This window comes from Trematomus bernacchii, unplaced genomic scaffold, assembly GCF_902827165.1.
Source record: "Trematomus bernacchii unplaced genomic scaffold, fTreBer1.1, whole genome shotgun sequence".
NCBI classification, from domain to species: domain Eukaryota; kingdom Metazoa; phylum Chordata; class Actinopteri; order Perciformes; family Nototheniidae; genus Trematomus; species Trematomus bernacchii.
The window spans coordinates 429841-436756 of record NW_022987950.1 but is presented as its reverse complement, the minus strand read 5'-3'; positions in this window follow the sequence as shown (position 1 = coordinate 436756).

The window sequence follows — 6916 nt, the reverse complement described above, 5'->3', positions numbered from 1 at the left end:
GGATGATGGGTTAGTAGACTAAAAGCTTTAGGAATCCAAAGTACAACATATAATAAGTTCCCTGTATCAAGATTGATGCAAAACAAGTGACATTTGACCTTTTTAGAGAGATTTAGCAAAAAGAAACCACTTCTGAGGTCATTTGGGTGGATTTTCCATATCTCTGGCTTCCCTTGCTCGATTGTGATGGTAGACACCTCTTTCTGACCGTTAGAGCCAATAGAATCGAAGGGGGAGTCCCCCACACACACGTTGTGAAGAGAAAATGTGGGGGCTTTGCGCATGTCATTTTCCATCAGAGTGAACCTATCTCTAGCTTTGACATCTGGAAACGGAAAAGCAGTTTTAATGCTTATGGGTTATCAGAAATCATTTCAAAGGGGCACAGACACATTGGATTAACCTATGGATTAACTTCAGCAGCGTTTTTATCGTTTTAATGCCATTGAAGACCACTTTGGAGAGACTACAGAGCCAAGGTAAACATTTTAGCATTTTTAGCTACCTAGCGTCACCTGTTTTGATGTCCGTTTTTGCTTATAACGTCGCAAATACGTATAATTCAGTGGTAATGTCGGTGTCAATCGATTCTGTGTCACCTCACGATGTGAAACGATGTGTTGGATGTGGTGAAAAAATAATAAGGTTTTGTGAGTAATTTTCGGTGCAGTAAGGTGTTTCGCTCGTTGCTAATTCAGAGGCTCAGTGTTAGCATTGTGGGTTTTCTTTTGAAAAAAAAAAAAAGATTATCAGTTAGATGAGTTTCTTCCCGTTACATGGATATAAAACATTCATAGTTTTATTAAATGAACTTGCCCTCAGACACTCTTTCCTGCAAGATGTTGCGGCAGTGCCCCGGTACCGGGGTCTCTTGGGCTTAACAGGTTAATATAGGCTATTAGTGTAGAACCTTCAAAATTCAATGAACATTCTGGGAAGTCAAGTCATACTAAAATGAATCCTCCATTATGTTCCATTGTCATTTGTTTCAAGCTAATATTGTACAGATGATAATCTGTATTTATTCTAAGGACTTGTGTCCTAGAAACACACTGTCAAATTACCATCAATTATGGCTGCAAAAATGCAACTTTTTCTCTTTCTGTTTAATTGACCAATCAATTTCCCCACTGTAACCATGTTATTACTGAACTGATATTGCTACTTGATTCTTTTATCAAACGTGTCAAATCTTCTAGTGTATGTTATTGGTATACTTTAGGCATAAAGTATACAAGACAAACCTCAAGGCAGAAACATTGCAATCCAAAAGGGGTTGAAAATCATGTCACGGTAAACATGACACTTTACATATTTATTGTTAATAACAGCAGCTTAATATAGTGCTGATGAATTAGCAATCCAATAATAAGCAGCTCCTGCGTCTCACTGTGTACAAAGCAGTAAACTGCATTTGGATTGACAGCCTGATTGACTGCCACAGTTGGGGCTTTAGTTGTTTTCCTTGTCACGTTTTTTGTTTTAACCCTAAAGGTAGCTGAGTACATCCGGAGGCAGCAGGAACATGAGGGCAGTGTGGATAACCTTCCAAAGATTTAGGGTGAACACTGACTGCACACAGGGCCGGATAATGATGTCTACTTGGACGAAAAGGCAGCAGGTCTGATGACTGACAATGAAATGATCCACAGGTGTGCAGAGATCACACTGTGCGCACCTGGTGGACAGGTGTGGAAAGGTAAACTAAGGTTAAATTCCAAACCAACCCCAACACCCTCGCCAACCTACTTCAACTGCGTTTGGGTGTTTGTGTGGAGGGTCAATATAAGGTAGACATTTCATATTGTCATACAGATTACATCACATTTTATATTTGTACTTAGGATCATATATACTAGTGTTTAGTCTCGAAAATTCGTACATGTAATTGTTACGTTTTGTTTATGTGCAAAAAACAAGGAGCTCATAAACATCAAATTCAGAAATTAAAAAAAGATTCTTACCCCCCCCAAAAAAGAAGCCACTTAACCTGTTAAGCCCGATTGCCCCCGCGGGGGCAATCGTTTCAGGCTCGAAAATGACATGCCCAAAACAAATGACTACAACTTAACTTCTAAAAGGGTTATATGAATAATTTCTTTTATCAAAGCAAGGTTACATCTGTGAGTTGGATGTAGAAGTGTCAGAATCAATATAAATGTTTTTTATTTTAAAGAAAATTCAGATTTTACATAGTAAAAAACTGTAAATTATTTTTTACAGATAGTGAAAACTACCCTTGGATGATGGGTTAGTAGACTAAAAGCTTTAGGAATCCAAAGTACAACATATAATAAGTACCCTGTATCAAGATTGATGCAAAACAAGTGACATTTTACCTTTTTAGAGAGGTTTAGCCAAAACCACCCCACCTCTGAGGTGATTTGGGTGAAAATTGTTTTTTTTCCATATCTCTGGCCCCCCTTGCTCGATTTTGATGGTTGACACCTCTATCTGACCGTTAGAGCCAATAGAATCGAAGGGGGAGGCCCACACACACACTCATTGTGAAGAGAAAAGGTGGGGGCTGCGCGCATGTAAATGTAAAGCAGAGTGGAGCTACATTCTAGCTCTGGCATTTGGAAACAAAAAAGCAGTTTTATTGCTTATGGATTATCAGAAATAATTTTAAAGAGGGCACAGATACATTGGATGAACCTATGGATTAACTGCAGCATCGTTTTTTTATCCTTTTAATGCCATTGAAGACCAGTTTTGACCAAGGTAAGCCATGTTAGCGTTTCTAGCTACTTAGCTCCACATGTTATGATGTACGCTTTCGTTTATAGCGTCGCAAATGTTTATCACTGAGTGTTGAGGTGGGCACCACTAGATTCAGTGTCTCCAGGACACCAAAAACGAGTGGTTGGCTGTGCATCTAGGATAAGTAATAAGGGAGTTATTGTGAGTTTAAGTGCCGTTTTAGGTTACATTTTTTCGCTCGTGGCTAATTCAGAGGCTGAGTGCTAGCATTGTGGGGTTTTTTTGGAAAAAAAAATGAAAAAGATCAGTTAGCTGATTTTCTTCCCGTTACATGGATATAAAACATTAATAGTTTTATTAAATATTAAGATTCCTTAGACGTTGTTTCCTGCAAATGACGCGTTTATCCGCCCGGTACCGGGGGGGGCCGTGCGTAACAGGTTAACATTTAACAACCTATTAATGTGTCATCCCCACTTATTGGTGTTACCAATGCTTACTATTTATTTGATACCAATTTGGTAATATAATTAATACAAAGAACAAGGTGTGGATTCGTTCTTCAGATATGACTGTGACGTTAACGTGTAAGCTCAATAATGAACTCCAGCTCAACCAACCATATTGTAATATCTAAGTAATCATCTTGAAATATGACATTATTATTTGTAATATACACACATCTTATTGTGAGGTTAATTTCACATACACTACGCCGCTATTCAACACTACTTTGACGTTAGCTTGTCTACATAATCGAGCATAGCGAATTTAAATTAACCTTAGCGATGCATAAAGTTACCTACCTAATAAAATAACTCTCTAACAATGGTGACCTTATTTTATCTTCCTCAAACAGAAGCTGTTTGTTCTACAGTATTATCACACTTAATGCTTAACACTTCTCTATTACGTTTTAAGTTGGAGGCTACGATTAGCATCGTTAGCACAGATGTAGCTACCACTTGCTTACATGCTAACCCAAGCCTTAACATTCATTAACGTTAGCTGACTAAAAACATAAGCAACATATAAATAAAGTACTCGAATTTCACTTACCGCAAAACCGCATTCATGCACCGTCTGTTTTAACCGCAGAGCGAGACACAATAGTCCGGCATGAAGAATAGTCCACAAGGCACCAGCAAAAGTTCAAGTTATGTTCCCGGATGAGCTGAGCAGGCTGAGTCCCTGTAGCATCACGGAGCTGCTAGCAGAGAGACAGGAAGCTAACAGCAGCAGTCACTGGAAAGACCTGTCACTCAATGTGACCACGCCCTAATTTATGAAAAACGTTAAGGCTTAAAGGTCCCATGTCATGGCCATTTCTACTGATTATAATTCCATTGTTGAGGTCTACTAGAATAGATTTACATTGTTCAATTTTCCAAACTCACATTGGTTTCTCATACAGCATCTCTGTATAGTATGTGTATTCACTCTCTGTCCTAAACGCCTTGTTGGAGCTCCTGCCCCCCCCCCCCCACCATGAGCCCACTGTGCTCAAGATGTGTGTTTATGTGTAACAATGGCGTTTGTTAGCAACCAGAAAATGACAAACAGATGAGAATGCTGCGTGGGGTCTGGGTGCTGTGTTGGCGGGACGTTGCGGGGCTCGCTGCTGCGAGGAGCGGACAGTGTGAGCTGGATTACTGGTGTTGTTTCCTGGCTGCTGCGTGGGGTCTGCGATACAGTGAAACCCAGCCCGAGCACACACACACACACCCGCAGCCTGGCTGTGAGTCTGATAAAAAATGTTGCCGCACACATTGAATAGAAAAATACTCATGCGCAGTGTAGTTTTTACACCCATTCACTTAGACAGTGAGAGAGAGGGGCTAGATCGGGGCTTGACCCACGTCACTCAAAACGGCTCAATAGGCACACTAGACACTAATTAGAAGAACACAGACTAAAACAGCAATGTACAGACGAATCAGATGATTAAACATGATCTTAAAATATATTTTAAGATGTATTTTATTTGCATGTATTTGCATTTTTTTGGAATTCTTATTTGAATTACTTTCTGCTGACACTAGGTGGGGCTGTGCCCCACCTGCCCCTAATGACCAGTCACCACTGTGAACAACAGATACCAAGGATGTTGGCTGATGAAAAAGACTAAGTAAGCTAGGTAGCCAATATAAGGCTTACTCATCTTGCCAAATAGTGAGCCTGTGTTGATGTTAGAACTGGTTTATAAATGGTTCTTAATGATTGCTAAAGTGTTTACAACCTAATTAATAACCTAATCATAAACCCTTTATGAATCCTTTATAAGGGTAGTCTTATTGTAAAGTGGTACCTCATGGTGCATAAAAACAAGAATTAAAAACACATGTGGAGGGTTCACCCTATTAATGGCAATCAGAAACCATCTAATGTTGGGGAAAATCCTCCAACACAGAGCATGGATTGGTGTTGATGCAACATAGTCTCTTTGGGTTAATTTCTTGTTTTTAATAAAGCACATTATTGTTTTTAACACATTTCTTAATCCTACCTTGCTATCATTTCTTACATTAATCAAATGTGATTTATATAGCCCAATATTACACATTAATCAGGGGCCTTACAGTGTGTACAGCATACCCACAAGGAGAAATCTCCAAGAAACATGTCTGTCAGTCTCCATGGCAATCGATATTTCCATCTTACATTCAGAGTGGCAAGTTACATGTATGCTTCCATCTACCTGATATTTAGTCAGGGAACAAGAGGTAGGTTATACTACATGGTTGACAGTAAGGTACAAAGCTCAATCCCACATAAGAAAGTTTAATCATTGCTGCTGTCGGAAGGAAGGGATTCCCTTTGAATCCGGAGGGTTTGATTAATGAGCAGTGAGTCACCGAGTCTGTGAAGGACTGACTGTGGTGCTGCCCTTTCAAAGGCTCTGAGTAATAAAGCTGTTTCTCACTCCTGCTCATCCTCCAAGGGAAGGTGTGTGTGTGTGTGTGTGTGTGTGTGTGTGTGTGTGTGTGTGTGTGTGTGTGTGTGTGTGTGTGTGTGTGTGTGTGTGTGTGTGTGTGTGTGTGTGTGTGTGTGTGTGTGTGTGTGTGTGTTGTGTGTGTGTGTGTGTGTGTGTGTGTGTGTGTGTGTGTGTGTGTGTGTGTGTGTGTGTGTGTGTGTGTGTGTGTGTGTGTGTGTGTGTGTGTGTGTGTGTGTGTGTGTGTGTGTGTGTGTGTGTGTGTGTGTGTGTGTGTGTGTGTGTGTGTGTGTGTGTGTGTGTGTGTGTGTGTGTGTGTGTGTGTCCCAAGGTACAACCTCCAAATCTGAAAAGTGAAGCAAATGCGGAAACCCATTAAACCTGCATTCTTTACATCGGCTTGCAGGGGCGACTCTACGATCCAGTGACATGCGGTGAGGTTCATGGCTGGTGAGGCACTGACTCTTTCAGAGTCAGATTTACAAATATTATATTTTGACCTTAATCGAAATATTCGGTTATTTTCAAAAGCTTTTTTAGTCTGATGCTTCGATTCATTTTAAACAGACCGTTCAACAAAAGGATACCCAAAATCTAAATATTGGATTGTTCTTTCTTAGTAAGATCCCATGTTCATTACAATTGTGGTCTTACCTTGACTTGAAGATGAAGTCCATGCTATCCTTCTGGACAACAATCTCCATTACTTTTTTGTAAAAGTCCTCCTTATCTCCCTCTAGTTTCAAAACAAAAGTCTAGTTTGTTGTTTACCCCACTTCTCAATTGATTTATTACTTTAATAATCATTAACCTAATGAGTTGACCGTCTCAATGCCTATAAATAAGTCTTCTTCAATACAGCAGGATGTTCAATTAAAAAAATAGACAATAAATGCGGGGTATTCTTTCGGATGGGCCAACCATGTGATTTGCTAGCCAAAATAAGCGTCTCAACCAAGCAGCATTCCACAAACCAATGAATGATGTCGTGGTGACCACATCTACATCTTGACACATCCTATGATGTTAACTTAGAGAATTATACAACCATCAGTGCCTTTTTAACTTGTGTTTTTTTCTGTTCACATATGTGACCTGCTCTATTGAAATCAGTCGCATTGACCCGGAGACACATTTTGAGTTGTATACACTGTTGGAAAGAGGAGATTCATAGCTTTCTAATGATATCAGGATTGTTGTTGTACTCCAAATATTAAGCAAAATATGTCACATTATATAATGACTGTCACCGAGTCATCATTTTGAGAAAAAGGCCTTCAA